Below are 24,868 nucleotides of genomic sequence, written 5' to 3'. Positions count from 1 at the left end.
CTAGAACCTTCGTGGTACAAACAGTTGATAGATATGATGATCACCTGAGGAGCTTTATAAACAGCACCTGGTCTCCTTCTCAGATCGTGATTCAGGTGCTCTGCCTTAGACCTTGGGCACTGATCTTTAAAAGTATCCAAACTAAATATGTGGCTACAGTTGAGGGTAACAAAATGGGAGGTAGAAATATTTCTGGAACCATTCCAGCCATTTTTTACTACTGTGAACCAGAGGTTTTGTATTTAATAGAAGCATAAACTTTTCTGCAGCTTGCTTTATTTACCTGAGATAAGCTGGGCTTTTTCAATGCAAAAAAAATTATTCTTTGGAAATGTTAATGAGATGCCTTTAGTGCTACATAAGTGTTAATTAGTTCCATATTAATGGAAATCTACTCATTTCACTCATGCTCAGAAAGATTTAATGTTTCCATTGCCTGTTGGAAGAAATCTTGATTCCAGCTTGTGCTTCATCCAGCCCAGTGTTTCTCATGATGTACTCTGCATATAAGTTAAATAAGCAGGGTGACAATATACAGCCTTGACATACTCCTTTCTCAATTTGGGAAATCAAGATTGCTGGGAGAAATATCAATAACCTCAGATATGTAGATGACACCACCCTTATGGCAGAAAATGAAGAACTACAGAGCCTCTTGATGAAAGTGAAAGAGGAGAGTGAAAAAGTTGGCTTAAAACTCAACATTTAGAAAACTAAGATCATAGCATCTGGTCCCATCACTTCATGGCAAATAGATGGGGAAACAATGGAAACAGTGACAGATTTTATTTTCTTGGGCTCCAAAATCACTACAGCCATGAAATTAAAAGACGTTTAGTCCTTAAAGCGTCTGCCTCCAATGCGGGAGACCTGGGTTCGATCCCTGGGTCGGGAAGATCCCCTGGAGAAGGAAATGGCAAACCACTCCAGTATTCTTGCCTGGAGAATCCCATGGACGGAGGAGCCTGGCAGGCTACAGTCCACGGGGTCGCAAAGAGTCGGACACGACTGAGCGACTTTCCTTTAGTCCTTAGAAGAAAAGTTATGACCAACTTAGACAGCATGTTAAAAAGCAGAGACATTACTTTGCCAACAAAGGTCTGTCTAGTCAAGGCTATGGTTTTTCCAGTGGTCACGTATGGCTGTGAGAGCTGAAGTTTAAAGAAAGCTGAGCGCTAGAGAATTAATGCTTTTGAACTGTGGTGTTGGAGAAGATTCTTGAGAGTCCCTTGGACTGCAAGAAGATCCAACCACTCCATCCTAAAGGAGATCAGTCCTGAATGTTCGTTGGAAGGACTGATGTTGAAACTGAAACTCCCAATACTTTGGCCACCTGATGCAAAGAACTGACTCATTTGAAAAGACCCTGATGCTGGGAAAGATTGAAGGCAGGAGGGGAAGGGATGACAGGATTAGATGGCTAGATGGCATCACCAACTCAATGGACATGAGTTTGGGTAAACTCCGGGAGTTGGTGATGGACAGGTCGGCCTGGTGTGCTACAGTCCATGGGGTCAGAAAGAGTTGGACATGACTGAGTAACTGAACTGACTGAAAGAAATTGAGCTTTTTTGAATGTCATTAAAATTTTATGTACAACTGGCCTTAGCCTAAATTTTCTGCCACTTCTTCACGCTCTATCAGATCACAGAAAACACTGTCTCAGATAACTCACTTCCCTCATGGTTCAAAGCCTTAGCTCATGGTCTTTGCCTGGAAAGTTTTGTTTCCTTCCTTTTGTAGGTGATGAAGTGCTTTTCTTAGTCTCCTCCCCTTCCCCCACCCCCTGTGTATTTCTGCCCCATTGCTCTTTTTGGGGGGCTGGTTTATTCACATCTCATTAGCTGAGCCCTGTCCCTCAGTCTTGTACAAAGGTTGCCTCTTTACCTTCTTGGTGTGTGCAGGCTCAGTTGTTTTCGACTCTTTGTGACCTATGGACTGTAGCCCAACAGGCTTCTCTGTCCATGGGGTTTTCCAGGCAAAAATACTGGAGTGGGTTGCCATTTCCTCCTCCAGGGGGGTCTTCCTGACCCAGGGATCAAAACTGAGGCTCTTGCATCTCCTCTGTATTGGCTCTGTATTGGCAGACAGATTCTTTACCACTGAGCCAACTGGGAAGCCCCTCCTGGACTGTCATTCATTTCCAGACAGCTTTTAATAAGCAGCTCTAAAAACAGAAGACTTCTGCTACTTGGAAGTGGTAGAGTTGATACTGCAAAAGCTAATTTTCAGGGGTCTGGGGACTGAGACTCCTCAGGACAGTATGGTGATACAGAGATTATGAATAATCACATTGAGATCTCTTCCAATCTGTTAGATATTTTTCTAGCATGTCTGCACCTTCAGCCATCCTGAGGAGAGTTAATCTCAGGAAGTAGTGGTGTCTGCAGGGAAGATAGCACTGTTTAGGAATAGAACAGGGAGGCTATAATCTAGGCAGCTAAAAGTATTTATCTAGTCCCAGATTGGCTTTCCCAGGTGGCTCAATGGTAAAGAATCCGCCTGCTAGTGCAGGGGATGAAAGAGACATGGGTTCAATCCCTGGGTTGGGAAGATCCCCTGGAGAAGGACATGGCAACCTACTTCAGGATTCTTGCCTGGAGAATCCCATGGACAGAGGAGCCTGGAGGGCTATCATCCATGGGGTCACAAAGAGTCAGACATGACTGAGCACAGCACGCACACAGTCCTGGATTATTTCTTATCCAAGAGGAACCCTTCGACTAAAATCTGTATTTCTATTACTTGAAAATTAATGCAATTATTTTTTTCTGACTTTTTTTTCTCTGCCCATTTTAAATTATTTTTTTATGAATTATTTTAATCTGAAGGACATAACCGCAGGAATGAAACTTTTCAAAAAATTTTTCACCCATTTCGGCCACCTCTCACCTCAGGCAACCACCAGTATGTTCTCTTTATATTTATAAGCTCATTCTTCAAACTTGTTTTTTGTTTTATTTTGTTTTAGATTCTACATATAAGTGAGATCATGGAGCGTTTATCTTCTGTTTTATTTCACTTAGCATAATGCTCTCAAGTTCCATCCATGTTATTGCAAATAGCAAGATTTCATTCCTTGTTATAACAGTAGTATTCCATTATATATTATATTTATATATTATTAATACATATGTATATGCATTATATGTATGTATATCACATTTTCTTTATCCACTCATTCATTGAGCGGCATTTAGGTTTTTTTCATGTTTTGACTATTGTAGATAATGCAGAAAAATGGGGGTGTATATATCTTTTTAAAGTCATGTTTTAATTCACTTCAGATAAATATTCAGAAGTGAGATCGTTTGATCTTATGGTAGTCCTATTTTTATTATTTTTTGAGGAACCGCCATGCTGTTTTCCGTAGTGGCTGCACCAATTTACATTCCCATCAATAACGTGCAAGTGTTCCCGTTTCTGCAGACCCCTGTCAAGACTTGATGTTTGTTGTCTTTTTGATAATAGCCATTCTGACAGATGTGAGGTGATACTTTGGTTTGCATTTTCCTGATTATTAGTGTTTTTATGTACCTATTGACCATCTGTAGGTCTTGTTTGGAAAAACGTCTATTCATATCTTCTGCCCATTTTTAATTGGATTCTTTGGGTTTTGGTGTTTTTTTTTTTGCTGTTGAGTAGTATGAGTTCAAGTTCTTTATATTGTTATATTATGGGTATTAACTTCTTCTCAGATATATGATTTGTAAATATTTTCTCCTACTCAGTAGATTGCTTTTGTATTTGTTGTTGCTTTGCTGTGCAGAAGCTTTGTAGTTTGATGTGGTCCCACTTGTTTTTCTTTTGTTCCTTTGTTTTTGATGTCTGATCCAAAAAACCATATGCAAGACCAGTGTCAAGAAGCTTACCACCTATGTTTTGTTCTAGGGATTTTATGGTTTCAGGTCTTGATTCAAGTCTTTGATCCACTTTGAGTTAATCTGTGTGTATGGTGTAAGATAGAGGTCCAGTTTCATTCTTTGGCATGTAGTTGTCCAGTTTTCTCAACATCATTTATTGGAAAGACTGTCCTTCCCCAATATACATTCTTGGCTGCTGTTTTGTAAATTAATTGACCATATAAGGGTGGGTCTATTTTTGGGCTCTTCTGTTCTGGTCCTTTGATCTGATTGTCTGTTTTTAGGCTAGTAAGGTACCTTTTTGATTTTGAAATCAAGGCATGTGATATCTCCAGCTTTATTCTTATTGAGCTGAAACTTCTCACTGAAAGAATAGGGGTGAATGGATAGGAGTAGAGAAACTCCTTTGAGGTAAACACCTTGAGAGAAGCCTCTGGAATTCTTTTCACAGTTGAATCTCAAAAATGGGCTTTATTTTCTCAGAACCTCAAGACAAAGTCTCTGAAAAGGTTGAAAAGCATTCTTCCAAATGACTACAACTATTTCATTCTTTACATTGATTTTGCATTTTGTCTGGTGAGTAATTTTTCTCATAGCCAATGGGCAACTTTTGATTATTCACCAGTTGCCAAAAAGTTGGCCAAGTATGGAGATCTCATTGATGATCAGTATGGTAATTTTAATGAAGCCCCTGGTCACCAATAGATGATGTAAGAGGTGCTACTAAAAAACACTAGTCTTGGATCTGATCTACTGAACTTGATTCCATATTTTCGTTATTAATGCTAAACAGCTCATGCAAGTCATTGTTCTTAACAGACTTAAGTATTCTCACCTACAAAGTGAGGAAATTACCTATTGTTGGCAAAGTTGTTTCTAGAGTCTTATAAGCTACCATATACGAATGTTTGAAATATAGCCATATTTACAAAAGGTGAATTAATTTTTGGATTTTTCTTGGCCATTGAGATATAGTTTGCATACATGAATAAATAATTACAAATACCTCATTATTTTTATTTACAGAGAATAAACGTCTTTTTAGCATATTTGTCTAATCAAATAAATAACCAATTAATTATTTAAAAATTATTTGCTTTGCCGATATTGTCTCTGTGGAGTTTATAAAAGAATGACAAGTTCCGGTAAGCTCTCTTTTGACTATTAAGAAATAAAAAACGTTGTACTTGTCATGACATCCTGCGGAACAGTGCCAGAGTTACCAGCACTGGCAGGTTCAGAGATGGGGTTTTTGGAGAAGAGTGTGAAAGAGAAGAAAGAGGGGACTGTTGGACAAATAAGGGACAAAGGAACTAAGTGTAACTGTGGAAAAGGAATACAGATGTGGACCAGACTAGCTCTTGGAAGGGAGTAAAGGAAGACGGATCAGGGGGAAAATAGAGTGGTAAAATAAAATTTGCAAGACACTGGGATTCTCTGTAAAATTCTAGGTGTGTGAATGTGAATTCATGTGTAGATTCAGATATAAAGCAATGTGTGTTACAGAGACAAATCTTGTGTGTTAACAGAGTTTTCTATAAAGCAATTTCAAATAACAACAAAAGGCTATTTACATCAGTTGGATCATTGAAAAAGCAAAAGAGTTCCAGAAAAGCATCTACTTCTGCTTTATTGACTATGCCAAAGCGTTTGACTGTGTGGATCACAAGAAACTGTGGAAAATTCTTAAAGAGATGGGAATACCAGACCACCTGACCTACCTCTTGAGAAATCTGTATGTAGGTCAGGAAGCAACAGTTAGAACTGGACATGGAACAACAGACTGGTTCCAAATAGGAAAAGGAGTCCATCAAGGCTGTATATTGTCACCCTGCTTATTGAACTTATATTCAGAGTACATCATGAGAAACGCTGGGCTGGATGAAGCACAAGCTGGAATCAAGATTGCTGGGAGAAATATCAATAACCTCAGATATGTAGATGACACCACCCTTATGGCAGAAAGCGAAGAAGGACTAAAGAGCCTCTTGATGAAGGTGAAAGAAGAGAGTGAAAAAGTTGGCTAAAAACTCGACATTCAGAAAACTAAGATCATGGCATCTGGTCCCATCACTTCATGGCAAATAGATGGGGAAACAATGGAAACATTGGCAGACTTTATTTTTTGGGTCCCAAAATCACTGCAGATGGTGACTGCAGCCATGAAATTAAAAGAAACTTGCTCCTTGGAAGAAAAGTTATCACCAACCTAGACAACATATTAAAAAGCAGAGCTGTTACTTTGCCAAGAAAGGTCCATCTAGTCAAAGCTATGGTTTTTCCAGTAGTCATGTATGGATGCGAGAGCTGGACTATAAAGAAAGCTGAGCGCAGAAGAATTGCTGCTTTTGAACTGTGGTGTTGGAGAAGACTCTTGAGAGTCCCTTGGACTGCAAAGAGATCCAACCAGTGCATCCTAAAGGAAATCAGTCTTGAGTATTCATTCACTGATGCTAAAGCTGAAACTCCGATACTCTGGCCTTCTGATGCGAAGAACTGACTCATTTGAAAAGACCTCGCTGCTGGAAAAGATTGAAGGTAAGAGGAGAAGGGGACAATAGAGGATGAGATGGTTTGATGGCATCACCGACTCAGGACATGAGTTTGAGTAAACTCTGGGAGTTGGCGATGGACAGGGAGGCCTGGCATGCTGCAGTCCATGGGGTCACAAAGAGTCGGACACGACTGAGTGACTGAACTGACTGATGGTAGGAGAATAGATTTCAAGAAGTTCTTATCTCCAGTGTTGCAGAAGGACTAAGAAAGTTCACAGGTCTTGATTTGTAAGGAATTAGTGGATTCCAATAGTTGGAATATCTCTGTAGCTAGGACAGAAAAAGTTAGAGGAGTCCAGGCAGACAGTGACTTTGAACAGACAGGAAGGAGCCAGGGACTTGCTAGTCTCATGGGCTGCTAAGTATTAAGGGTATTGATGATAATGAAAAGAATGTGCAGTGTTTTTAGAAAAGAATTTCTAAACTCTTTGGAATGATCAAAAGTGCCTGTAGTCAAACTAGCTATCAGGACAATGAATATCCTGTGAGTCAGGGGTATAATATGAAGGTTGTCCTAAATATTAGGGACCCGAGGGTTGTAAGCTAGGATAGCAGTAGTACATCATAAAATGCATATTTCAAACAGGTCACTCTTGCTGCTCTATGAGGAATGAATTAAAAAGACAGAAAGTAAAAGGACATAAACCATTTAAGGAGATCTTGCAGTGTTTCAGGAGGAGACAATGAATAGTAGCTTGCACTAAGATGCAGGCAATTAAGGAGAGAAGTGAACAGCACCTGTTTCACTGGTCTTCTCCTGAATTGATCGCTCAATGATTCATTCATTAAAACAAATTTCCTAAGTCCCTTCTGTGTACAAAAAAAGTCTAAAAATTTCTCCCTCAAGATGCTCACTGTATATTTGAAAGATTGCATTAATGTCTTTTCATGTGATTATTAAATGCCTCTTTAATATTACAGACTAGTTGTTGTGAGCATACTCAGTTGTAGCTTCTGCCACAGAACATTTTCCTGAGATAATTCTGACAGTAAAAATACAGAAATAATTTATTTATGCATGTGTGCAAAACAAATCTGGGTGAATATAGAACTTCATTACATCTTTTATCCTTCAGTATTTAAGAAAAAGTTACAAGTTCTGTCTATGCAGTGGCATCATTGTGTCTGAAGTCTGAGGTCTGTGTTCAGTATGAATTGTTTTGTTTGTGAGGCGAATAAAGAAAACTAAACTAACTTATTTAACCTTAATGGTAATTAAGTCCTGAGGTATTTTCCAGCATTAAATTCTATTCTGTATATAAGTGTATATTAATTTCAAAATTATTTATTTAGTTCCACAATATGAGGCATTTTGCTCTGGGCTCAATCATCCCCTCTGTTTAATCTTCCATTAAACAGAATCACAAGGAAACATCCTGGAATACTGGGAAAAGTCCAAGATAAGAGTTTGCTTAGATTCTATCCATTTGAATTTGGGATTGAGTTTCTAGTTGAATTCTTCATTCCATAAGCCAGATGTATGAGGGGATTCCACAGTTGATCTCTGAGGTTTGTTCATTGCCAGTTAGATATGCAGAATTGAATGCCCTTGGTATGCCTCTTAATGACTCACATATCCCTCAGTGATAGCTTTCTGCATGTTTTTTTTTCCCTCACTTTCCCAGACCATGACATATTATGTTTCTCTCTCCTTAGATTTAACCACTTACCTGTCTGATACCACAGCTTCCCTCTACATTTTCATCTGGACCATATGCCTTATTCCACAGTCTGTATCCTGCTATGTTTGTTGGGTTCTACCCATATATTCCAAATATAGATTGCCATCTGAATTCCTTACTGTTGAATAGGGCTCCTGTGGATATAAAAGGACCTGTAGTTATCACTGACCTACAGATCTTATGCAAGCTCTCTGACTTCATTTTCATTAAACCATTCTTTTCACTAGCTCTGATCCCAACATCATGTTGGCTCTTGTTCCCTTTCTTGGGCCCCATCTTGCTAACCAATATGATTAATATCCTGGTGAGATTCCTTCTAAGCATTCCGTTTTGGGACGATGCCAGACGTCAAACACAACTTCAGATAAATACAATAAATTTCTATGTTTCATTGTCTGTAGATCAGTGGTTTTAAACTCGAGTTGTGCTCACATATCCCTTTAAGAATCTAATGCGGGGATTCCCTGGCAGTCCAGTGGTTAGGACTAAGTGCTTGCACTGCTCTGGGTCCAGGTTGGATCCCTGGTCGTCCGGGAACTAAGATCCCAGAAGCCACAAGGAGTGGCAAAAAAAATAATAATAACAAAAGCTTTGGATACTCTCTTAAGAAAAAAGTTTCTAGAGAATTTATTTTGTGTATTATGTCCATAGACCCTCTGAAGCCAATCACTGCATCCTTAAGAAATCTTGAATCAGTTTTACATCAAGTATCTGGAGACCACCTTCGTTAGAAACACCTGGAATGTGGTTTCAAGCTCCACTTTCTTGAGCTCTAGCAGAGACCTACAGCACCAGTATTTCTCAACTGGGGAATCTTTATTTTTTACATGTGATGCTGAGATTTTTATACTAATTAGGATTTGCAAATTGCTGCTGAAGTTGCTGGTCCTAAAGTCTTAGCCATTTTGGCACTCTGGGAACAGGTGGATCATGGATGCAAGGTTTGGGAAAGTCTAGAAAATAAAAGTCTCAGAAATTGGAAGCATCTCTGGAACTGACTTTATTTGCAGTGGAAAAAACTAGAGAATAATGTAAGATCCGTTGTATCTATAAGACTCCTACTGGCCTCAGTAGAACTCCCAGGGAAATCCATTGTTTAAAGAGAATTGAAAGTGGATTCTGAGGTTCTGGGTAATTGGTTGTAACAAATGCTTAACATGTCCCCCCATGGTTCAGACTCAGTTTTCCATTACTCAACCTGAAAACAAGATAATGAGAGCAATCAAGGACCAAGTAATTGTGGCATCACCATACAGAGACAAATGGGAAAGGCAGGCCTAAGCAGTGGCTAGCCTGTTTCACATGGAGCACTCTGAGAGTTTGTACACTCTGTGGCAGTCTTTTCCTGTCCCTGGGCCAGGTGCCTTATGTATAAAATGAGAAGGTGTCCAGTCTGTCTCCCAACTTATATTTTATAGCTATAGAGGACACTTCCTTTAATATTTACATTAACATTAACCTTAATAAATTCTGGAACTGTCCAAGACAGAAGAAGTATAATTTTTACTTTATTCCTTTCATTCAGAGATGTATTCATTAATTTTGAAAGCTGAACTATCTCTTAGTCACACATTCTAATTTTAAATGGCCTTGTCATCTTATTTCTTATAGATAAGAGTGTAACTCTTAAAATTTGGCTTGGCTTACCAAGTCCAACATTCAATATTATTTAAATTTAAAGTATATTTTAGTAGTCATCACTTAGTAATCTGTGAGATTCATAATCCTCTTTGCCCCCTAATATATTTTGTCTGCGGCCTTTCCTTGCAAAAATGAAGGCTTCACGGAAGCAAGAGATTCTGTATTTTGCTCACCATCTTAGTGCTTTGAACAATGCCTGGTACATAGCAGGTGTTTAATGAATATTTGGTAAATGAATGACTCAGTAATAAGCTTGCAGCTATTTAAAAAGCTGAATGTATCACATTCTCTCAGGAAATGACTGACTTAACTGTTCAAGGGCAAGTGTCCTTTTATGTTTCCTTTGGACAGACATCTAAAGTACTGTTGAGAGATAACTATGGGGATGTAATGAAAAATATTCGTTTAGTCCCTTTGGATCAGAATAGTACTTCCTAATACAAACAAACCTTAAGTCCCCTTACCTTTTGGCTTCATTAAATGCATAGCGGTTGCCATAAGTTTTTCCATCAGAACCACAGACTGGTTCATAGTTAGGTTGACATTTTGTTTTTCCGGTTGGGTTCTTGTTGCTAGTACGACCAGTCTTCAGTAATGTGGAAGACCATTAGGTAAATATAGGATACTCTAATTATGTTATTGTAATAAAACATGTATTTATTACTCATTAACTACTGATTAAGCATCGTACTAAATCAATTATTTTGTTGACCCTTTACATTTTAATGTAATCCGTGCAACAGTATGAAAGAAGAGTTTTTTTTCCAGGCGGACAGTGCATTTAAGTGACAAGCACAAAATCATGTATGGACTAACTACACAATCTGGGATTGAAACTCTGAGTTATCTGATTCCAGAACCTCTGCTCTTACTGTGTATCTCAGACTGCCTCACTTGAATGCTTTGTACACAAACTGGCAAATACAAAACACATATGGTCATTACTTACTGAACCTTTTTTTTTCCCATGTTTCATAAAAGAAAATGAGTCAAGAAGTAGGATTGTGAGGGTTCAGTTAACTATAATAGTACCTGAAGCATATCTCAGAATCAAGTTATAGGATGGCAGAAGGCTGTGAACATAAAGAAGCTTTGACTAGCAAATGAGAGCAGAGGCCCTAAATGGAATGGTGAGTACCTCCAATAGGGAGCTTAGACTTCCTAGAGCCAAGGAAGATGACAGATAACTCGAAACTACTGGAAATGACAGAGGTTTGCTACTCATTTTATATGTCTCTGTTATTTTTATTCACACCTACTCTGTGAATTGGACAGGGTTATCTCCCCCAGTTTAGAAAAGGATATAAAATTGAGAAAGATTAAGTGATGATTTAAACATTCAGAAACCTGCAGGTGATTGCATTAAGGTCTGGACAGCAGGGATGTCCCTGGGAGATTACTACTACATGCTAGAAGAGGCAGGAGGACAAGGCGCATTAGGCTGCTTTTACGTGAAAGGGTATTGATGAATGACACGTTATGAGGTAAAAAATGAAGTTTCCATTAAGATAACAAGGTGGAGGAAGTATTCTAGAAAACTGTTTTGAATCTACTAAGTGGCGTATCCAAAGTCATTGCTGAATGGAATTAGAAAGCTGGCTGTTGGGAAAGAGACTGGCAAGGAAAGGCAAAGCATAGCAGGGCTTAGACGGGAATATGGGAGTCGTGGATATGTACCTGTTGGCAATGATGCCTCTCAAATACAAGCCACTTACTTCCTCATCTGACAAATAGTTCAAGAGAAATTATTATATGCCTATCTTGTTTTAGGATCTGGGAATACAAGTTTGAAAAGAAATGACACTTTGTCTGGAAATTCTCTGGCAGTCCAGTGGTTAAGACTCGGGGCTTCCACTGAAGGGGGCCTGGGTTTGATCCCTGGTTGGGTAACTAAAATCCTGCAAGTCACGTGACCAAATAAATAAGTAAATGAAATTAAAATGGCACTTTCTTTAAGACGTTAATGCTCTAATTGAATAACAATCAATTATAAACAACAATGTCCATTCTATGATAGAAGATATCATTAGTGTCAAGAATACATTCTTGGAAAACCACAGGATTCTGTACAATGTGGCTGCTGTGTGAGCAAGAGTGACGTGAAGTATCCATGTTTAATCATGGGCTTGGGGTCTAATCATGAAAAAATCTTACATGCCATGCTCAAGCGTTTGGGTTTAATTGTCTAGGTGGTGTGGTGTCACTGAAGAATTTTTAGTAGGGAAGTGATAGATTAGACTTGTGACTCAGAAATACCGTTTAAGTGGTTTGTATATTATGGGTGGGATGCAAATAGACATGAAAGTTAATTCTGATGGGGATGGGGACTCAGTTATTGAGGGTCTGAGCTAGTCCAATATAGGTGGAAAGGCTTGAGTGGAAGATAGTAGCAGACAATGAGACAGAATGGAAGAGCATGACACTCACTAATGATTATAGGTATATAGGAAAGTAAACACCTCCAGTTCCCTCTCATTTTGTTAAATCAGTGTTGTCACCAACTGTTTGTCATTAGTACAGTGTATTCTTTTAACTGGAAAATAGAATGACTGAAGTAAGTTGTCTGAGGGAAAAAAAGAGAAATGAACAGTAACCTGAATCTGCATTGTATTGTCATTCAAAGGGTTGACTCCAGTTTTTCTTTCTTCTTGATTGTATAAAGACTTTGATTTTCCCTGTTGGCTAGACAATCCTGGCTTTCCTTTTAGGCTAGATGACCCTGGACTCCCTTGCTGGCTAGTTAACCCTGGCTTCCCTTGCTGGCTAGTTGACCCTGGCTTCCCTTACTGGCTAGATGACCCTGGCTTCCCTTGCTGGCTAGTTGACCCTGGCTTCCCTTGCTGGCTAGATGACCCTGGCTTCCCTTGCTGGCTAGTTGACCCTGGCTTCCCTTGCTGGCTAGATGACCCTGGCTTCCCTTGCTGGCTAGTTGACCCTGGCTTCCCTTGCTGGCTATATGACCCTGGCTTCCCTTGCTGGCTAGATGACCCTGGCTTCCCTTGCTGGCTAGATGACCCTGGCTTCCCTTGCTGGCTAAAAGATCCTGGTTTTCCTTGCTCATTAGAAGCTTCTGGATTCCCTTTTTGGCTTAGATTGTCCTGAATTCCCTTGCAGGCTTCCAGGCTGATTGAAAACTCTTGGCCTCCCTTTCTGTTTAAAATTTTCTGGTTTTCCTGGCTGACTAGAATACCCTGGTTGCTCTTGCAGAATGAGTGGCCCTGGTTTTCCTTGGGTGTTGCTTCCTGTTTCCCTTTTAGGTTCTTTTTGTCCTCCTTGCTGATTAGCTTCATTTTCTCTCCCTAGAATAAGTGAAGGTTCTGGACTGTCTCCTAGTTTAAAAACACTTGTCTTCAAAGGCTGGGTTGAAGATACTGGAATGATAACCATAAGCACAAAAACAAAGTTATTTATCTTCAAGAATATAAAATCAGTAGTATTCATCCCAAGATACAGCATGTATTTAATGCCTCTTTGATCTTCTAAAACCAAACCCCAAACCGGAGTCTTCCCACTATGTCTCATAACCTGATTATTTGAGTCCTCCTTTTTTTCTTGACTGTATTACATGGTTTCCAAAAATAATGGTGTCAAGCCATCTTGCCCCTTTTCGAAATCAGAGTCTGAATTATTTGAACTGGGCCTTCAGATTATCCCGAGCTTCCCTGGTGGCTCAGATGGTAAAGAACCTGCCTGCAATGCGGGAGAACCAGGTTCAATCCCTGGGTTGAGAAGATCCCTGGAGAAAGGAATGGCAGTCCACTCCAGTATTCTCGCCGCAAGAATCCCATGGACAGAGGAGCATGGTGGGCTACAGTCCATGGGATCACAAAGAGTCGGACACGACTGAGCGACTAACACTTTTCAGATTACCCCAAAGTCCTGATTTAATGGATTACTAATTAATCAAATGCTTCCCTGGTGGCTAAGCTGGTAAAGAATCCACCTGCAATGTGGGAGACCTGGGTTCTATCCCTGGGTTGGGAGAACCCCCTGGAGAACGGAAAGGCTACCCACTCCAGTATTCTGGCCTGGAGAATTCTGAGAGGGGTCACAAAGAATCAGACACAACTGAGTGACTTTCACTTTCAATTAATCAAACAGCCTCTACTTAATGCCTGTTGTAAGATTTCAGCACATCACGGAACACACATAATGAACCTCACGGTACAGAAGATGCCATCATCAACTTTCCAGACAAAAGCTATCAGGCATGAGCCCTCCTTCCACATCCTTTCTCCCATCTCTGTACATGTTTTCTGTAGTCCTCTTCTTTCCCCCTTGTCACCGTCTCAAAGGCAGTCATTTCCCTTCTTCAGGGAACTTCCAAACCTTTGGAAAGTATACTAGGATTTCACTTGTATTTGCAATTGGTCCTGCTTTATATTTCCATGAGTATACACACTTCCATGAGTGTGTCTTTAGATTTAACTAAAAATCAAGTGCCTCATAAATTGTTTTTTATTGAGTATTCTGTGGTATTCTCCATTGATAGTGGTTAAGGTCCTAACCCAGGCATAGGAGCTTAGCAGTTAGTAACATGATTTATTCAACTGTGGTGTAGCCTGAGGTGAGGTCTGTGGGTATAATCTAGCTGTTCATTCAATGTACCAAAAAATATATTGAGAGTCCATTACTATGCCAGAACTATAGTAAAATCTAGAGATAACAACTCTGAATAATGCGTGTATGATTCTGCCCTGGAGAGGCTGACAGGGGTCTGTGTAATAGTGGGTACAACTAAGCAAATAGGAATTTATAGTAGAATGATCTGTGCTATAATGTAAGAAGTAAATTAAACAATAGACCCAGAGGAAAGATAGCAAGGAGTAGAGCATCATATCTCCTTCCTGGAGGAGGTGACATATAAGAAGTATAGGCCATAGCCTGAAAATGGATAAGAAAAGGAATATTTTTGATAGAGAGATGAGTTTATGGATGAATTCTAAGAAATGTTGTTCATTAACAGGCACTAACTTCAAGTAGAAATCAATGAGAATAGAGATGTGGATTAAATGGAAAAAATTAATTGGTCAATCTGGGTTGTTTTTTTTTGTTGTTAATTATGTTTCGTTTTTTTTAATAGGTCATACAAGCAAATTGCATCAAATTCTAAAAATACGAAAGTGTAAACAGTTTATAGTAACTTTTCCTTCCTTTCTTGTTCCAGTCCCTTCATATCCTTACCTAGGACACAATTACATCTCCCAGGGTTTTCTGTATCATTCCAGAGATACCTTGTGTGTTTACAATCATATTTGAGTATATTTTTCCACACAATTGGTAGCATACCATATATACTGTTCTACTCATTTTCTCCCTGACACTACAGTAAGGCAATCTCTTTATCAGTGCTTACAGAGCAACTTCTTTATTTTCCTTAGTGACTGCATGCTATCTCATTTGTCACATTTACTGTAATTTATTTAACCAGACTTTTAGCAATGAGTAGTTGTTTATTTTCCTCTCTTAATATTACAAACAATGATTTGATGAAAACCCTAATAAATATATCATTTCTCACATGGATAATATAAATTTGTAGAATAGAAACTAGGAGTGGAATTTTTAGTTAAAAAAGATAACTAAGATATAAGAATGTGTTTTATCCATCTATTTTTTTAAGCTAAAATTTTGTAAAATATGTATTTTTAGTTTTGGTTTTGTAGTTTTCTCTTCTGATTTACCCAAATTCTAAATACATGATTGGCATGGCTTTATATTGTACTAGGCATTCCTGAGTCCTCTCTCTTCTTCACCCTCCAAATCCATATAGTCACTATGTCTGATACTAATATATGTTCTTTCATTAACAAATGACTATTGAATACATACTAAATGTCATTAAGCAAGATGCTGAGGTACACAGGAGATATGGTCTCTGTCATTGTGAATCATCTGTTCTAGTGACTGGTTGCAGCTGTATGTTTTTTTTTTTCTTCTGAAATGTATACTCTTTTCTCCTCCCTTCTCCCATTCCATCACTTCACTCTCTATTCTTATTTCTTGACTCTACTACTTCAGCAGATCCCTAAATGTCACTTCTATACAACTTTTCTCACATGTAATTCATTTTCAGTATCACTGTAGACTGATATTCCATAACAGAATGAGTCTGATCACCCCTGTAGTCAACAGTCTGAAATAACTACAGTGTTTTCAATGAGAAGAGAATCATTATTTCTTGTGTTCCCATTCTAAGCAGCTGAAGGTTAGAGGCACTTTACTTACATTATTTCATTTTACTAGATGTAGGGGGAAAATGGTCAAGTAGAAGGTCATAATTTGGAGCTATTAGTACAGTGGAATTGGTTTCATTTATCATACTTTTATTATCTCAAAAATGGATTATCTGTATCATTTATTATCTTGACAAATTTATTGCTAGCTAGGAATTTGTATCTCTGAAAACAGACAACCTGACTGTGTTGAGATAAGGAATAGAGAGAAGCATGTTGAAGGCGAGTTACTTGTGAAGATCTCAAGTAATGATAGCTAATGTTATCATGATTCCTGTGATAACCTCTAGAAATGTATAATTATTTCCATTTTTGCAAATGAGAAAGCTGAGGCTAGAAAAAGTTAAATTGCCCCAAAAGTGCATAAATATAAAATTGAACTGCCAGGATTTGAACCCATTTCTATTTGACCGCACTGCCCTGGATCATCACACAAAACTGTATCCTTTGTGGAACATGAACTTGAATATACACAAATTCGCATGATTCTGTCACACTGAATTTTCTTTCCAGCCTAATGTCTTGCTTTTCTCTCTCTTTTTTTTTTTTTTTTTTGCCTCTGCTGCTCTTAAGCTATACCAAACTATTCACTGTTCTCTTACCTGGTCACTATCTCTGTGCCTTTGGTCTATATTTAAGTTTCTTGCAATTACCTTCTTTCATTCCTCTGACAAAGATTTCCCTTTTTAAAGTTTCTGACAAAACATTACTAAATCACTCAATGTTTCTAATTCTTTACCTTTAGAGTTGGAAAGAAAGCCATTGAATGTAACTTTTCTTACCTGAGAACATGGCCAAGAACATGAAGGGGGAGGAAAATGAAAGCCTCCATGTTAGAACCAGTTGGTTGTTGGATGTTCAGTAGATACTTTCTGAATAAACCATGCTGATTGCCACCATGTTATATATTTGGAAAATTCTCCACCCTTATTGCTAAACACGGTCACTATATTTAAAAAAAAATTACAGTAATTTTTGAAACCTGAAAGGTGTTCCTTCTTAAGTAGATTATCATGTTTAAAATTAGCTTCATGCCCTGTCATAAATATCCAAACTTTAATATGCTCCTATCAGATATCTTCCTCAGAGAAAAAATTTAAAAGGTGTAACCCATCTGAGAAAGTGATGAATTCACTGTTCATTTTTTTGTTAAGAAATGACTGATCTTCAGTCAGTGCTATTATTGATACTCCAAGTTTAGAGTGTCACAGTAGAGACACTGTAGAGATTCCCATGAAATTTTCCTACAAATGAGTTATGTGCAAAATATTTACCTCAAATTACATTTTATAAGCAAGTGAAAATGCATTGATACTGGTCACTAGCAAGTGATGGGTACACCCAACGGGGAATGATAATGGGTAATGTATTTTTATGAGGTAACAAGAGACAAAGGATCTCATGTTTGAGAATGACATTACACTTTTGGCCCTTTTGCCTTAAGCTATTACACCAAACAAGCTCATGTGAATATCACCTTGGGACTTTTAGTCAGTAATTAACTCAGTATTATGAAATACTAAAGTATTGTGTTTTAGATTGGCTGCCCTATACAAGAGAAAATTAAGCATGGCTAAAAGAAGGTGACTTTTATAATGTGAGGCCTAGAGACCATATAGCATAATGTTGGTTGATGGTGGCAGGAAACATAAGCTTGAGTAAAAACAGACTTAGGAGTAATATTGCCATTGGAGTCATCATTTGAAGAGTGTTAGTATGCAGAAACAAGATATTATTTGATCTGCATAGTTCCAGATGGCAGAACTAGTTCCAGTATAAGAAAGTGCAAGACAAACTGTTTTAAATCCTAAAGAAAATTTCTGCTTTCGAAAGGGTGGTGAACTAAGTGATTCTTATAATCCCTTCCAGTTCTAAGATACTCAGATATAGTAGTTCTGGATTGTGTTTGATTTTCACCTGAGCTTATTTAGAAGGGAAATTTTGAAAATAATAAATGATTTATTTTAACTAAGCTAACAATTTCGAGACATCAAAAAGGAAAATTTTAAATTTTCAGTAATAAGGTAACTTTCCCCCCTAGCTAGTTTTTCTTTGTTCTGACTGGGCTTCATATGAATGTCAGAAGAGGTTGTATTGAATCAGAAGTCCTTGAATTGTATGTGTGTGTGTGTGTCTATACACGCACATACATATATATTTATGTGGCAGTGGTTTAGTCACTAAGTCATGTCTGACTCTTGGGACCCCATGGACTGTATAGTCCACTAGACTCTTCTTTGCATGGGATTTCCCAGAGAAGAATACTGGAGTAGGTTGCCATTTCCTTCTCTAGGGGATCTTCCCAACCCAGGGATTGAACTTGAGTCTCCTGCATTGGCAGATGGATTCTTTACTGCTGAGCCACCAGGGAAGTCCCCGTATGTTTATATATGCATATATTTTATTTATAAATAAATGTATATATCAGTTCAGTTCAGTCGCTCAGTTGTGTCCGACTTTGCGACCCCATGAATTGCAGCACGCCAGGCCTCCCTGTCATAACTAACTCCCGGAGTTTACCCAAACTCATTTCCATCGAGTCAGTGATGCCATCCAGCCATCTCATCCTCTGTCGTCCCCTTCTCCTCCTGCCCCCAATCATTCCCAGCATCAGGGTCTTTTCCAGTGAGTCAACTCTTCGCATGAGGTGGCCAAAGTATTGGAGTTTCAGCTTCATCAGTCCTTCCAATGAACACCCAGGACTGATCTCCTTTAGGATGGACTGGTTAGATCTCCTTGCAGTCCAAGGGACTCTCAAGAGTCTTCTCCAATACCACAGTTCAAAAGCATCAATTCTTTGGTGCTCAGCTTTCTTCACAGTCCAACTCTCACATCCGTACATCACCACTGGAAAAACCATAGCCTTGACTAGACGGACCTTTGTTGACAAAGTAATGTCTCTGCTTTTTAATATGCTATCTAGGTTGGTCATAACTTTCCTTCCAAGGAGTAAGCATCTTTTAATTTCAAGGCTGCAGTCACCATCTGCAATGACTTTGGAGCCCCCCAAAATAAAGTCTGACCCTGTTTCCCCATCTATTTGCCTTGAAGTGATGGGACCAGATGCCATGATCTTAGTTTTCTGAACGTTGAGCTTTAAGCCAACTTTTTCACTCTCCTCCTTCACCTTCATCAAGAGGCTCTTTAGTTCTTCTTCACTTTCTGCCATAAGGGTGGTGTCATCTGCATATCTGAGGTTATTGATATTTCTCCTGGCAATCTTGATTCCAGCTTGTGCTTCTTCCAGCCCAGCGTTTCTCATGATGTACTCTGCATATAAGTTAAATAAGCAGGGTGACAATATACAGCCTTGACGTACTCCTTTTCCTATTTAGAACCAGTCTGTTGTTCCATGTCCAGTTCTAACCATTGCTTCCTGACCTGCATACAGGTTTCTCAAGAGATAGGTCAGATGGTCTGGTATTCCCATCTCTTTCAGAATTTTCCACAGTTTATTGTGATGCACACAGTCAAAGGCTTTGTCATAGTCAGTAAAGCAGAAATAGATGTTTTTCTGGAACTCTCTTGCTTTTTCGATGATGCAAAAGATGTTGGCAATTTGATCTCTGGTTCCTCTGCCTTTTCTAAAACCAGCTTGAACATCTGGAAGTTCACGGTTCACGTATTGCTGAAGCCTGGCTTGGAGAATTTTGAGCATTACTTTCCAAGCATGTGAGATGAATGCAATTGTGTAGTAGTTTGAGCATTCTTTGGCATTGCTTTTCTTTGGGATTGGAATGAAAACTGACCTTTTCCAGTCCTGTGGCCACTGCTGAGTTTTCCAGATTTGCTGGCATATTGAGTGCAGCACTTTCACAGCATCATCTTTCAGGATTTGAAATAGCTCAACTGGAATTCCATCACCTCCACCAGCTTTGTTTGTAGTGATGCTTTCTAAGGCCCACTTGACTTCACATTCCAGGATGCCTGGCTCTAGGTGAGTGATCACACCGTCGTGATTATCTGGGTCGTGAAGATCTTTTTTGCACAGTTCTTCTGTATATTCTTGCCGCCTCTTAATATCTTCTGCTTCTGTTAGGTCCATATCATTTCTGTCCTTTATCGAGCCCATCTTTACATGAAATGTTCCCTTGGTATCTCTGATTTTCTTGAAGAGATCTCTAGTCTTTCCCATTCTGTTGTTTTCCTCTGTTTCTTTGCATTGGTCACTGAGGAAGGCTTTCTTATCTCTCCTTGCTATTCTTTGGAACTCTGCATTCAGATGGGAATATCTTTCCTTTTCTCCTTTGCTTTTCGCTTCTCTTCTTTTCTCAGCTATTTGTAAGGCCTCCTCAGACAGCCATTTTGCTTTTTTTGCATTTCTTTTCCATGGGAATGGTCTTGATCCCTGTCTCCTGTACAGTGTTACGAACCTCTGTGCATAGTTCATCAGGTACTCTATCAGATCTAGTCCCTTAAATCTATTTGTCACTTCTACTGTGTAATCATAAGGGATTTGATTTATATATATAATACCCCATATAATATGTGTATATTGTTTTTAAACATCCTATAATTTTTACTAAAATTTTATTACAAAATGTTTCAAAATACCAAGTTAAAAATATTTGCAATGAAAAAAAAAATTTGCAATGAAAGCCCTTATACATGCCACCAAGATTCTTTTGTTCATCATTTGCTCTACCATGTGTATTGATAAAAATGGGGAAAGTTTATGCAAATTATTTTTATATCCAGATACTCAGGTGTAGATTCCGATGCAGTAAATTCTCAAATAACAGCAAATGGACCACAAGAGCTGCATCTGCATTTTGCTTTAAACAAATGCTTCTTACACAATGCCATCCTCTATCTTACCCGTGTTTTTTTTCCTAACTTCAACTTTGTCATACTTGAAAATAGCCTATGTAAAAAAAAAACAAATATGGTGAGTGCCTTTTATGTGAGGCTGCAGTTAGAAGGTAAAGTCTCATGGAAGCCTATGCTCTGAGGTCTCAGCGACTGCCTCTGTGGATTAGTTGAAGGTATCATTGATTGTGCTGAATAAGGTAGCCCTTTTCTCTCTTTAACATATCTCTTCTCCAAACCATTCCAAAGAACTTTTTGAATAATTGCTTTTAATCCTCCAATTTTCCTAAATGGGAAATCTAGTTTCTCCTTTAATTGTGGGAACTTTCCAACCTTTAGAATTATTTTGCATTAGTATCTTCCTTTACACTTTGGAATAAGGTCGAAATTCTATTTTGGCGTAGGCTCAGAAAATGCTCCCCACAGTCACTTGTTAGAGAAGGGAGGAAGGTGTTTCATGTGTTTGGGAGTGAGATTCTAAATAGAAGTCATCATTTCTGGCTGGAAATAACAATAATAGCAGTGAAGTCAGATGACCTGAGATTCTGTCTCTCCTCTCATTTAGCTATGTGATGTTACACAAGTTTATTTTTCTCTTTCCATCTGCCTTTTTCCATCTTCCTTATTATTTCTAAAATCATGATAATATTCCACTGAAAGAGTCAAATTTTGCTAAGTGTTTATGTGGTTAGAAAGTTCATAACGTGCAGTTTAGTAATTTTGGTTTCTGACTGTGGGCTTACAGCACTCTGTCCGGTTACCTGATTTAATCTCAACTAACCATTTGTCATGCAGCTAAAGGGAAGGAGACTTTGAACTCTCTATTAGTTTCTCCTGGTGAATAGCCAGTATGTTTCCTTTTAATTCTTTCTGGGAGAGTGGGAACTAACATGTGTCAAGTATTGTTCTTTGAATCCAAGGAGATACGTAAAGATTGAGCACAATAAGGACAGAAGACATCAGTTACATGGCATTCATTAGGTTATTCATGTTGTCGTTGTGTTAGTCGCTCAGTCGTTTCCAACTCTTTGCGGTCCCATGGATTGTAGCCCACCAGGCTCCTCTGTTTGTGGGATTGTCCAGGCAAGAATACTGGAGTGGGTTGCCATTCCCTTCTCCATAGGTTATTCATACATAGGTGCAAATAGGTTAAACTGAATCCAGCAGGCAAACTGATTTTTTGGTTTGGTTTTTGGAGTAGAAGACATAGTACGTCTTAAATTCCATGTCACTTTGCCAAAATTGTCAGGGGGAGACTTGCTCACTGGTTACCAAGTTTCATTAAATACTTCACAATATTAAGAAGGAAGCCAAAGATCAAGCACTTAGGTAATCTCTGCCTATGGCTCTTCACCATTTCTCAGTTTATTTGACCATTTCACCCAGTCTTTACCCCATTGGAGGCATTAGTTTCAGAACACTCAAGTCCTGGAGAGTGGCTGATGCTTTGAGATAGAATCTTGGGCATCTTCTTCTCTGCTTTGGCTGTCAGTTTCTTTATTTAACACATTATGTCTTCATGTAAACTGAAATTCAAATATATTCAGTTTCATGATTATTTGAGATGATGCAGATATCTGACACACATTAATGTTAGCTATTGTTAGTATACTTACGTGAACATTTGAGATTAGAAACATGACCACTCCCATCTTTAGTTGAATACACATGATGTGACTGGAGAACAATAAAATATAAGGTAGAGGATAATTATGATAATCATGAACTAAATTTGTTATAATTAAGGTGTTTACTGACTTATTGCCTAGACTCTCATTGATGTGCAAGGGTGCAAATTCTAGGGATAAAATCTGAAGCATAATCTGTTTCTCACATCCAAATTAACTTCCTCTTCACCACCATAAATACAATAACTTCTTTTTTAAACCTTATCTTCAAAGTTAAGAGTAAATAAATGACATAGTTTGGTCCTATATTGATCATCAGATTTATTTAACCATTTGAGTCCAAGTTTTCTGTTACTTGTTTCTTAAACCATATTTCTAGTCATCCTCTGTATGATATCCACTGAAAATTAGTCTTACAAATATATTTTAAAGGAAAGAGTATATTTTCAGAATGTTTTTTATAAAGATCAGGATTAACAGATCCTCTTCATGCAAGTTACTCCTCTCCTACAGAAGAATCCATCCCACTCCCTTTGAATCCAAGCTGGGCCAGTGACTTCCTTTGACCAATAGAATGTAGTGAATATGACAACATGCCATTTTTAGGTCTAAGCCTTAAGAGCCTGGCAGGGTTGAGTGAGAAACTACAGAGAGACAGACAGGGAGACAAAGAGAAACCTCTCTAGCACCGCCACTGAAACATCAGAAATGTGGATGAATTCTTTGTGGATCCCAAGGGACCCACGCAGCCAGTACCATATGGAGCAGAGGCAGACCATTTCTGCTGAGCCTGCACAGATTGCAGAATTGTTGGCAAATACTATAAGTTACTATTTTTGTTTTAAGCCAGTAAGTTGGAGATGATCTGTTATGCAAAGAGAGATAATTGTTATAATACTGTTGACCAGATAGTGATTACTTTTTCACATTGAATCAAGACTCCATAATAACCAAAATAGCTACCATGTACGAGAAGCTCTATGTACATTATCTCATTAACTTCTTCAAGCAGTGTTTGGTGAGGAAACTCAAGCACAGTGTCATTAAATAGCTGTTTTCACACAGTTAACCCTAGTAAAGATATTTTAGCGTTATCTGTCGAAGTAACCCCAATGCTGTGCTTTGGCTCCCAAGGCTCACTATAAACTGACTTCTCTCACCTTGATCATGGCAACCTTATTTACATTTCAGGGTTTTGTTTTTGGTATTTTGTTGTTTTTATGTTTGTTGTTCTCTTTGCTCAGAACACCCTTCCTCTAAATTTGCGTGTGCCCAAATGCTTTTCAGCTTTCAGGATTCAATTCAAAGTAACCGATTTCAAATAATTACTCTCTCCAAAATGTACCCAGTTTTCTCTGTCATATGTCTCAACTTTGCCTCCTGAATAAATTGATTAATAACTGAAAAATATTTTTAAAATATTTATTCTTATGCCCCCAAGGATCTTGTCTTGTTTGCCCTACCGTGGGAATGGTATCTATCATAAAGTGAAGTCACCCAGTTGTGTTTAACTCTTTGTGACCCCATGGACTGTAGCCTGCCAGGCTCCTCCATCCATGGGATTCTCCAGGCAAGAATACTGGAGTGGGTTGCCATTTCCTTCTCCAGGGGATCTTTCCAACCCAGGGATTGAACCTGGGTCTCCTGCATTGCAGGCTGACTCTTTACCATCTGAGGTATCAGGGACTCCTGGTATCTATCATAAGCATTGAATAATTATTTATGATTAGTGAATAAAATAATTGATGCACAAGGATTTTGTAAAATAAGAATGTACCAAACTATACTTTGAAAGTGAAAATGTTGCTCAGTCATGTCCAACTCTGCAACTCCCTGGACTGTAGCCCGCCAGGCTCCTCTGTCTGTGAAATTCTCCAGGCAAGAATACTGGAGTGGGTAGCCATTCCCTTCTCCAGGGGAACTTCCCGATCCAAGGATCAAACCCGGGTTTGCTGCATTGCATGCAAATTTTTTATGGTTTGAGCCATACGTTTGTTGGTTGCTAATAAATTTTTCCCTCCAAACAGTTTGAAGATGCAATCTTGTCTGCCTGTCTTTAGATTTCTGAGGACATACTACATGCCAGTAAACCTATATTTTCAAGCTTTTTCACAATTTATCATGCATATAAAATTATTTTATGTAGTAAACTGATAAAGCCAGAGACAACTAGCCTAAAGGCTTCAAGCTGTCACAGAACCTGTTCACCTGCCCCAAATGACTGACGTGACCAACATTTTGTCTCACTTGTTGCTTATTTCTTGTCTCAGGGTACAAGTTGAGAAGCTCTAAAACTAATTCAATATGTCCCTAAGGAAAAGCACTTCACAAATATGTCATATGCTAAAGAATGCTAGTTTGTATCAGATGATGTATATTTTCTTGGATTGAGCTTTTTTGTCCTTGACTTCATCTGCATAAATTCTGAAGAATTGAGACTCAGAGTACTGGTTG

The 24,868-nt window shown here is 38.5% G+C and overlaps 1 protein-coding gene across 5 annotated transcripts in view; it reads left to right on the top strand.

Annotated features, from left to right (window-relative positions):
• Positions 1–24,868, top strand: part of LOC145508636 (uncharacterized) — a 331,084-nt gene that overhangs the window by 67,877 nt on the left and 238,339 nt on the right. The window lies entirely within an intron of this gene.

This window comes from Giraffa tippelskirchi, chromosome 6, assembly GCF_054371585.1.
Source record: "Giraffa tippelskirchi isolate mGirTip1 chromosome 6, T2T-mGirTip1v1.2.pri, whole genome shotgun sequence".
NCBI lineage: Eukaryota > Metazoa > Chordata > Mammalia > Artiodactyla > Giraffidae > Giraffa > Giraffa tippelskirchi.
The sequence above is the reverse complement of the archived record's forward strand: the minus strand, read 5'-3'. Positions and strand labels throughout refer to the sequence as shown.